This window comes from Chlorocebus sabaeus, chromosome 13 (assembly GCF_047675955.1).
Source record: "Chlorocebus sabaeus isolate Y175 chromosome 13, mChlSab1.0.hap1, whole genome shotgun sequence".
Classification (NCBI taxonomy): Eukaryota; Metazoa; Chordata; class Mammalia; order Primates; family Cercopithecidae; genus Chlorocebus; species Chlorocebus sabaeus.
Genome location: NC_132916.1, coordinates 27361403 through 27373060, shown reverse-complemented (window position 1 = coordinate 27373060; position 11658 = coordinate 27361403).

The following is an 11658-nucleotide window of genomic DNA, read 5'->3' as shown; positions in this document are numbered from 1 at the left end:
AATGAATGACTATCATCTCTTCAGCTATATCTTTTCACCAAAATAGTTCCAATATAGGTTCATTTTCATAATTTGATATGTTATCATCATATGAGAGTTTGCTTTACAGAGGCTGAACCTCTATCTCTAACATCCAATGTAACATCTGGCACATAGCAAGTGGTCAATGTAGAGTTTTGAATAAATGAATAGTTAGATGGCTGGAGAAAAAGCTACTGGATTGTCTACCCAGCTAAAAGAATACATTATAAAAAAAATCTCGGAATTTTGGTATATAGAATTATTATCGAATTGTTTAAGATGAATAATGAAAAACTAAAAAATTCTTTATTTTATCTACAGCAATCATAATCCAACTTGAGAATATATAATGGTGGTTGTTATTGGCATTATTCACTTCTGAACTCTACTTCTGATAAAATAATTCAATTTATCCCGGTTTGGATCTAAGAATTTGCATCTTCACTCATTTAAATTTATTCTAATACAGGCTGTCTATGGATTGTATTTGAAGAAATACACTTATTTACTATATAGGTTTAATCAGAACAGCCATTTTTCAAAATTTCTGAGCAAATAAGACAGTTAAACTTCAGAGTCTATGAACCTAGAAGCACTAAGTTGATCTCTGTACTCCTGTCAGAAGTCTTATAAAGCCAATTAGTGTTGCTATAACACAAAAATAATAAGAAGAAAACAATCACAAATTTAAGTTTATATGAAGTGTCCAGGGCTTTAAAATGTACAGCACAGCTCTCGATTTAAAATGCCAGGGTTAAAATCTGGGCTCTCTCTTTTAGTTGTAATTCCATAAGTACATATACCCCTGAGATACATACTATGACAATTTTTTTTTCCTTGAGGGGTTGAAGTTTGTGCATAGAATATTCAAGCTCGAGAGTAAAAGAGTTTTCAAGCACACAAAAGTAAGAAAGCACCAGGAATCAGCATTCCCATTTTCCTTAATGAAAAGATATTCATTGTACATTTGTTTACCAGGTAAGTAATAATTAATAGGGCATACTTCAGCCACTTTACTGAGGACAAACCTATTTTCATCTGTATCTTTGATAGAACAAATTGCACAGTACAGAAATAATTATTAACATTTTTTTAAAAAAAAAAACTCTCGTGAGAAAAGAATTAATGACTGAAAATTCTCTTTCAGACAGAATAAAAATGTGGAACTATCCATCTTATAGATTTCTCTGCCTTTTGCTGTTCTGCATTTTCTTCTGTCATCAATTATTTTAAAAGCACCAATTAATTAAAATATCATCGCTTGTCAGTCAAAATGGATATACCTCTTATTTTGTCAGGCACCTAAAACAAGTGATCCTCAGCATATATAAGCAACATAAAGATAAATATTTAATCACTAATAAACCAAGAAAATGTTCAAAAATAACAAGAATTATTTTTAAGAATCTCCAATCTTTGGTTCTGTAAGAACTGCAAAGTGGACTTTCTCTAGTAAATACTCTGAACAGATTTTTATAAAAGACTTTAAAAATCACAGACAAAAAGACACACATGCAAAGCAATGCAATAAAATTTTATTGCAGTTTTATCCTTTTTTAAACTACAAATTACATGAGAAAATTAGAGGAAGAAAGAGAAATGAAATCCTGGAATTTGAAATTCGGAAGAAGTGTCAAAATCTTTCTACTTATGCCATTTTATAGGGAGGTAATAATCAAAGAATACATATCTGGATATAATAACAGCAGATAGCTGTATCTCCAACACCATAATTCATGTACATTATAATGGATAGACTTGAAATTTACACAGTTTATGTAATAAGCTTCATATTTTAACCAAAGAAATTATCACATTTTTTTAATATATAAAGAATATGTCTTCTTATATTTACAGTAAGTCCTCACTTAACATCATTGATAGGTTGTTAGAAACTCAGACTTTATAGAATGATGTATAATGAAACCAATTTTGCAAATTTTTGCATCAAGAACTCTTGTATAAATAAGAATGAAGTTCCTGAAGCATATTTTGTTCACAAACATCACCAAACTTCTAAATAAAAGCCAAACACTTCTAATATTAAACACCAAGATGAATATCAGCTCTACATACATTTAAAAAGATTAATGAAAACAGGTGAGATAGTTATTTGCTCAATTATTCCATTTCAGGGTCATGGTGGCTGGAACCTGTCCTGGTAGCTCAGGGCACAACTGGACACCAACCCTGAACAGGATGCAACTCCATCAGAGGGTACACTCACATATACATCTACACTCACTCTGCTGGGATCATAGACACACAGATTAACCTAACATGCACATTGTTGGGTTATAGGAGGAAACTGGAGTACTCGGATAAAATTCATGCAGACATGGAGAGAACATTCAAACTACACACAGGTAGTAACCATAGACTATAATGAATTTTTTCTCCTCATAGATGTTATAACAAAATGATATTAATTAAAATGACGTTATGCTGATTTAATGTTTTTAACAAAAATGTATTATTAAATTTACATATGCATTATATATGATTTATATATACAATAGATGGTCAACATATATATACTAAGCAATACAATTATACTCACAGCAGAGCAATTATAATCTTTGTCTGAAAGAAACACAAAGTGTATCTTTAATCATTAACAGAACAATCCTAATACAAAAAATAAAATCTCATCATAAATTTTCAAAGTCAGGTTTTTGCCAAAAATTTAGTATTCACTTATTCTAGAGTTTACATAAAAAAGCAGAAGAGACAAAATGGCCAACACAATATTGATGTAGAGAACAAAGTCATAGGATTGACACTACATGACCTTAGTAATAAAGGTAGGTTAGTACTGGCTAAAGAATAGACAAATCATCGACAGAACAGAACAGAGAGCTCCGAAATAAGCCTACATAAAGAAAGAAGCAAGAGCAATTTAATAGAAAAAAAAATTGTCTTCAAAAAATGGTGCTAGAACAACTAGAATTTCACATGTATAAATGAATGAATGAATCTAGGCACAGACCTTACACCATTTACAAAAATTAAATAAATCGTAGACCAAAATGCAAAAATATGAATATCCTAGGAAACTAGATGACCTTAGGTTTGGTGAATATTTTTCAATTACCATACCAAATGCACTATGTAAGAAATAAAATAATAATTTTGACTTTATTAATTTCAAAATCTACTGCTCTTCAAAAGAAACTGTTAAAATACTGAAAAGACAACACATAGCCTAGGAAGAAATATTTGCCAAACACATATCTGTTAAAATATTTTGAATCCAAAATATACAAAGAACTCTTAAAACTCAACAATGAGAAAACAAGCAACCTAATTTAAAAAGTGGGCAAAAGGTCTGAACAGGCATCTCAGCAAAGGAAAGGGACAGATGGCAAAAAAAGCATATGAAAGGATGCTCAACATCAAAGTCATTAGGAAACAGCAAATTAAAATAACAATTAGATATCATTCACACCTGGTAGAACGGCTAAATTCCACAACATTGACAACACCAACAGTGGTGAGGATATGGAACAAAAGAAACTCTAGTTCATGACAGGTGGACATGCAAATTGCTACAACTTAAAAAGATAATTTGGCAATTTCTTTCCAAACTAAACATGCTCTTACAATACAATCTAGGAATTGTGCTCCTTGGTATTTACCAAATGGAGTTGAAAACTTATGTCCACACAGGAACCTGTACGTGAATTTTATAGAACTTTATTCATAATTGTAAAACCTGGAGGCAACCAAGATTTCCTTCAGCACATGAATAACTTGGGTACATCCCTACGATAGAATATATTCAATGATAAAATTAGTGAATTATCAAGCCATTAAAAGACACAGATCTTAAATGCTTGTTGCTAACTAAAAGAAGCCACTCTAAAAAACAATGTATACTGTTTGATTCCAGGTATACGACATTCTGGAAAAGGAAAAATTCTGGAAATAGTAAAAAAAACTGGTTGCCAGAGTTTTGGGAGGAAGCAGGTGGCACAAGGAATTGTTAAGGCAGTAAAACTATTCTGTGTGAAACTGAACGAGGAGACACATGTTATTATACATTTACCAAAACCACCAGAATGTACAACAAAGAGTGAAGATTAATATGAACAACGGACATTAGTTAATAGTACGGTATATTGATGCCTCTATTGTAACAAATATATAGCACAAATGAAAATGTTAATAGAGAAAACTGGGAAATGAGATGAAATGAGGGGATATTTGGAAACTCCACTTTCTACTTGTTTTTTAGACCAGCCTGGCCAACATGGTGAAACCCCATCTCTGCTAAAAACTACAAAAATTAGCCGGGTGTGGTGGCAGGCGCCTTAATCCCAGCTACTTGGGAAGCAGAGGCAGGAGAATCCTTTGAACCCAGGAAGCGGAGGTTGCAGTAAGCCGAGATCAAGCCATTGCACTCAAGCCTGGTGGAGGGGGGGTGGGGGGGTGGGAGAGGAAGGGGGAGGGAAGAAAAAAGTATACATATTCTATTAACTAATATATATATTAGATATATTACATATATCTAATATATATTCTATTAACTAAAAACACTAATAAAAAGAGACCTATTTTTAAAGAAAAACAAACCCAAACTTTTTTATTCTAAATTATCACTAGTTACCAAATTATTTTAATTATATATAAAACTTAAGCAAAAAATAAACTCCGTGGAAACCTTTTTAAAGTACAAAATTCTTCCTAGTGCCTCTAGAAAATTATAGTTAATAAATAACTTTAGAAAAATTTGGAAACACTTATACGTATATGCACACAAACTAATACAACAATGCAGAGTTGTAAGTTTAGGAAATTGTTTCTAACTTTATTCAATAGAAAATATTAAATGTATTCTGAAACTCAGTAGCATAATTTGAAGCGATTAGTATACTTAATAAAGCTTAATTAGCATTAGAAACAGAAATCACATTGTCTCAAAAGACCTGATCGACCTGATCAAAATGAGATTTTTTTGGCATTTTTTTCCACACAATTTAAAAAAACGTTTTATGTATAGAAAGCACATTCTTAGGGAATGACTACTCTTAGCTCATTTGATCTAATAAAGATTTTATTCCTCTTACCCAGAGCAAGCCATATAGTTCCTTTTCCTTTTTTTTTTTTTTTTTTTTTTTTTTTTTTTTTTTTTTTTTTTGGAGTGGAGTTTTGCCCTTTTTGTCCAAGGGGGAGTGCAGTGGCGCGATCTCGGCTCACTGCAACCTCTGCCTCCCGGGTACAAGTGATTCTCCCGCCTCAGCCTGCCAAGTAGCTGGGATTACAGGTGCGCACCACCTCGCCCAGCTAATTTTGTACTTTTAGTAGAAACGGGGTTTCACCATGTTAGCCAGGTTGGTCTCTAACTCTTGAGCTCAGGTGATCCGCCCACCTCGGCCTTCGACAGTGCCGGAATTAACAGAAGTGAGCCACTGCGCCTGGCCTTATAGTCCATTTTTCTAGGATAGGATTCTCCCTAGGTGCAATCCACAAAAATAAAGCCTTCAAAACTGACTTCGGAAGACGTTTCCATTTATTTTTCAATTGCAAATGAATTATTTACACGGTAGATTTATCACATTCATTATAATTCTTTGGGAATCTGCAGTGTTAGTTCCCCCTATGTCCTACCTCTGCATTTCTGGTCCAGGCGGCTTCCACCAACTCCAGTATTTTGGTGGTCTGAATGTTCACTGACCTGAGCGTCATTACAGGCCAATGTGTAGTACCATTATAATGCCTTTGGATCAGGAAATAAACAACGTATGTCTAGTTCATTGCTTTTACTGTTTGAAAATATAGCTCAATTGCCTTCAAACTCATTAATTTTCTGTGCTCTTCAATGAAATGGTGCCTCATATAACACTTGAACAAGAGTGAATTATTTTGCCTCAGAAGATGAAGAGACATAGTTATACCCTATTGAACTTTTAATATAAACCCACTGCTCTTTGAAATGCTTAATGATTACAGAAAAGACCTATAGGGAACCACCAGACTAGATATCTTTCAGAAGAATAAATTAAAAAGACAGGTAATTAAAAGTAAACTCAGTTGTTGGTTTCGCTGCTCAGTGTATATGCTCACTATGGGTTAGTAGATCACAAGTAGGAAAGCAGAATATTAAGCTGGTGATGGCCTTTGTCTGATACAAGACAGCTATAATGTGTTTTTCACTGCAAAAATCTCAGCAATGGAAAATCCACAACCTCAACTGAAAATCCAGTACCAAAGTTGATCTGCTGAACAGCTAAAGTTTGTGATAAGTGGAAGTTAAAATGGTATGTAATTTGAGTGATTCTGAGTGTCTTTTGTTAAGCTTCTTATACATAAGAACATGTCAGAAATTTCCTAGGGGCAAATATTTTAAATACTTTAGCATTTCTTCTTTTTAATATTTTCCTGAATGTCAAAGATTTCTAGTCCCTAACCATGTCTTAGATATACTGCCTATAAAACTAGCTAAACATTCAAACTTCCCTTTTCTGTTCTTACTGTACTGTTTGTAATATCTGTTCTGCTCAAACACCCATATATATATCTTTGCTTCACCCATAACAAACTTCATTACAGGAAAATTGCAGTTTTGACTTTAATTTTTATTTAGAAAAATAGGATAAATCTGGAAATGTCACATATGATTTTGTAGTTTGTTTACTGCCCAACTTTAGAAGAATCACTTACATTTTACATACTAGTTTACTTTAATGTTCCCTTTCCCTTTAATTTTGAAGTTGTGCTGCATGTAATTTCTACATCCAAACATAGTTTTGACTAGAATTTTTGATGTGGTATCAATGCGGACAGAGTTATAAATCATCAGACACTGGGATCTTACTAAATACAAACTGGTTTATTGGCATTTGGGACACAAAGTACCTATCCAATATCCATTTTACCCTGGAATTAGAACTTATTGCCAGCTATATGCCTCATTTCCCAGCTTTATTTGAAGATTAGTAAGAACAATGGGATATAAGGAATAGTCACTGAACTGGCTTTCCAAGAAAGCTCTTTGAAGAAAGATAACTTTCTCATGAGCCTTTTGAAATCTCACTTTTCTCTATCCCCGTTTGAAGCACAGAGATGATGACTGAAGCCACAAAAGAAAACAGGTAACCAAGAGATGAGCTTGACAACAGAAACAATGCAGTAAAAATGATGGATGTTAGAAAAAGAAATTGGGACATTCATGATATAGCAGCTATGGACTCCCTGTTTTTGAATTGTTTTATATAAGAAAAATAGAAACCTTCATCTTTAAATATAAGTTAAATCACTTTTTTCAGAGAAAAATATAATTACCAATGCATACAGCATTGCTTGTTTAGAAAATCTGAGTCCATTATATAAATTCTTAAGTACCCAGCACATACTGGGCAATTTATAGTTACTCAGTAAATATGGAGATTGCTGATACAATTGGAGATGAGAATGACTTTCAGGTAATTCTCAACATTAGAAGTTCTAATTTCTCAGCAAATTAGAAAATTTCTCAGCAAAAGAAGTCAAGAAAGAGCTATAAAACCATTTTTAGTACTGCAGTACAGATGGAAAAACAAAATCCTAGGTATTTATGTTGAAGTTTTCAACCTTCAAAAATTATAAACAAAAAATCCAAGAATTGTTAGTTTGTTCTAATGTAGATCTCAAATAGACAAATACCTTGCCTAGTATCAAAACTGGTAAAAATGCTGTAGTTCAAACATAGATCTGAGGGTCCCCCATGTCCAGGTTCTTTTTGTGTTATTTATCTCCTGTACAGCTTAAAGGTGAACAGAATTAATATATGCTTCCTCACGTTTGATAAGGTAATTTTTTTTTTCCCCCTGAGACGGAGTCTGTCTCTGTTGCCAGGCTGGAGTGCAGTGGCGTGATCTAGGCTCACTGCAACTTCCACTTCACAAGTTCAAATGATTCTCCTGCCTCAGCCTCCTAAGTAGCTGGGACTACAGGTGCATGCCACCACACCCAGCTAATTTTGTATTTCACCATGGTGGCCAGGATGGTCTCGATCTCTTCACCTCGTGATCCACCCACCTCGGCCTACCAAAGTGCTGGGATTACAGGTGTGAACCACCGCACCTGGCTGATAAGGTGGTTTTCTTATGGAAAATAACAAATGATTTCCATAGGGAAAAAGATGATGATGATGATGATGATGATGATGACGCCTAAAGTACCAAAAATATATTTCAATTGTCCCAACAAAATGTAGTTATAAAAATTCACTAATTTATAAAACAAAATCATAAAACCCTTTCTGCTTTTGTGGTTTTTTGCTTTTAGTAAAAATTTGCCAGTTGTTTAATAAGAGCAAGTGTCACTGTATACTTTTGAAGTGATAACATAAAACTTGGAAATAAATATCTTGAGACATGATAGAGTTGAGTCAGCTGTGATTGACTGCCCTGATTTTTCTAACAACCCTTTTACATGCCTTTTACAAGAAAAATTTTGCAGATTTTGCCTCATCCCCATTAAATGATAGAGTTTAGTTTGATACCCCTTGAATCTGAAAGAGCCAGATGGCTTAACAGTAATTTTAATTTTATTGTGTGTGACATTTCTGAACCTAGGCCTCAAGGGACTTGACAAGCTTCTGAAATCTCTTCTGAACCTCCTTTGTCTTACCATAAGAACAAGTCATTGCTATCCTTCTGGATGATAAATGTCACTTGGAAGAGAGCCAAGGAACCCCAGTCAAGAACCATATAACCCTCAAATGCAAATCCACCCAGCTGATTAGCAGCCACTTAAGTGAGACCACCTGAGACAACAAAAACCCCTCCCCACAGCCTACTTTTGATCAGTGAATTATCCTTTTAAATTACTCAATGATTTTGGAGTGCTTTGTTACACAGCAATATTGTGGCAACAAATAACTTATACAACAGCCCAAAATGAGTACATTATTCTGAGTCAGTAGGCAAGTTTTCTAATTTTGGTGCAATCATGTGATTAATTGAAGTATAATTTTAATTAGTATAGATAGTAAAAGAAAAATGAATTTGACAAGAAAAATATTAGTTCAATTATAAACTTCAGCAAATACTGCTGGTGTGAATATGGACTATTAATTAACTTTTGTGTACATTACTTTCCTCATCTATAAACTGAGCCAATAATGTCTACCCTTTATGATGCTTGCAAGTTAAACTGTTTTTATTTGCAATAAAGCTGTTAAATACAAAATAATATGGATATTTTTAATTCTTTAGTCATGGACCCACATGGCAATTCTATGACCTAACCTGTTAGACATCCAGCATCCAAACTACATGCATTACAAAAATATTATTTAAATATTACTTAAAAATTATTATCATGATTAATTAATAATTATAAACAAAAGCTCTGAAGCTCAGGCAATTAAAATATTTTAATAATCCTTTAAGTAGAGTTTAAATACAGGAATCACCCATTTGTTATTTAATTTTAACACAAGAAGCTATATTCATTGGACACACAGATAAAATGTTTTTAAATATAGATAAATTCAAATTTTAAAATATGTTTTAAACATAGGATATCTAGTAACCTTTAAAAAAACATATGAAACTTCATTTGTATGAATAGTATTGCAAGCAAGATCTCATTGATGAAAACCAATTACATTAAATATTCCTATGCAAAAATAACATTAAATAAGATTTTCTGTTAATAGTCATTTTCCCTAAAGTATTACTTTGGAACATACAAAAGTAAATAAACGTATTTTACATCACAATTATACACCATGGCCAAGTATGGTTTATTCCACAAATACAAGACTGCCGATACATTCTAAAGTCAATCAATATAATCACATCAATAGACTAATGAAGAAAAGAAAAAAATATACGATCATATCAATTAATATAAAAAAACATAGAAAATAACAAGGACTTACAATCTAGAACTAATAAGTGAACTTAACAAAGTCACAGGATAAAAAATACATATACAAAAATCAAATTTCCTTTAATATAGTAGCGATAGATAGACAGATGAAGGGGGAAGGTAAGGGAACATGCCCAGCTCCTTGTCTGGGCGTGCCCACACAGGACTGGTGCCCTGCTTGCACACTAGGAGAATGGGGTGGAGATGCTGGGAATTCACACATTATGCAGAGGAGAGGAGCCTGGCCTCTTCATCTCCTGTGTGGTGACCTGGTATTCAATTTGCGAGGTGGGAGCCTGTTGGCAGGGCCCCCTCTTTTTGTGGAGAGCTTTCTTTCAATAAATTTTGCTCTCCTCACTTTTCAACGTGCCCGTGTGCCTAGAATTTCCTGATGGTGGGACAAGAACCCGGATTTTAGCTGAACTAAGGTGCAAAAATCCTGCATCACTAGCATGATATATAGAAACCCAAATTTAAAAGCAATACCATTTGAAATTGTTACAGTGAAAATGAGATACTTAGACACAAATCTAGCAAAGCTGGTACAGGATTGGTATGCAGAAAAATTATGAAAATGCTCATGAACTTAATAAATGAGGAAAAACACTATGTTCGTATTTTGGGAAATTTGACATAGTTAAGATGTCAATTCTCCCTAAATTGATTTTTAGTTTTTATGCAGTTACTATTAAGTACCAACAAGTGTTTTCAGATATATCAACAAACATAATTTAAATTTATATGGAAAAAGTACTAGAATACCTAGAAAAATTGTTTAAAAGAACATAGTGAGAGGAAACACTGCCTAATTTTAAGACGTAACTATGTTTCTACAACAATCAGGACAGTATGGCATGGCAAAAAGATAGAAGAAAGAGTGGAAAAGGTGGAAATAGACACGTATGAGTATGCACATTTGGGCAAATTTTCAAAAACGACTAAATGAAGCATGGGTAACTTTTCAACAAATCTCAGACATGGTACCAAACATCAAAATAATCTGTAAAAGACAATATTTAAAAACTGCACTTCATCAAAATTAAAAATACATGCTTCATTAAAGACCCTATTGAGAGGACATATAAACAAACTGCAAACTACGAGAAATCCATTGCAAACCACAGACTGAAAGTAAGTATCTCAAATATATAGAGAACTCTTAAAACTTAATAGTAAAAATATAATAAATTTAATTAGAAAATGGACAGAAAGCATAAGCAGACATTTCATCAAAGAGCATGTACTGATGGCAGGTAAGCATATGAAGGTATGTTCAACATCATTAAGCAATAGGGAAATGAAAACTCAAATAACAATGATTATCACTATGTATGAATACTTAAATTTGAAAAGTAATTATAATTCCAAATGCAGTGCAGTATAAAGAGACACTGCATTTTTATACATTGCTGCTGATAATCTACAATGGTACAACACTCTAGAAAATAGTTTTCATATTATTTTGTAAAACTAAAACACACTTACTATATGACTTAACCATCTCATTCCCAGACATTTATCTTGTCAAAATGAAACATGTTCACACGAAAACAAAAAACTATACACAGATATTCATGGAAGGTTTAATTATAATAACTGCAGCAAACTTTATTTGTAAAAATTGTAAACAAGTCTGTTGTCCCTCAATCAGTAAATGATTAAACAGTGTGCATCCATATCATGAAATATTACTCAACAATAAAAGAAACGATGGATTAATACGTAGAACAATATCAATATCAAGGGCATTATGCTGAATGAAAATGCCAATCTCTA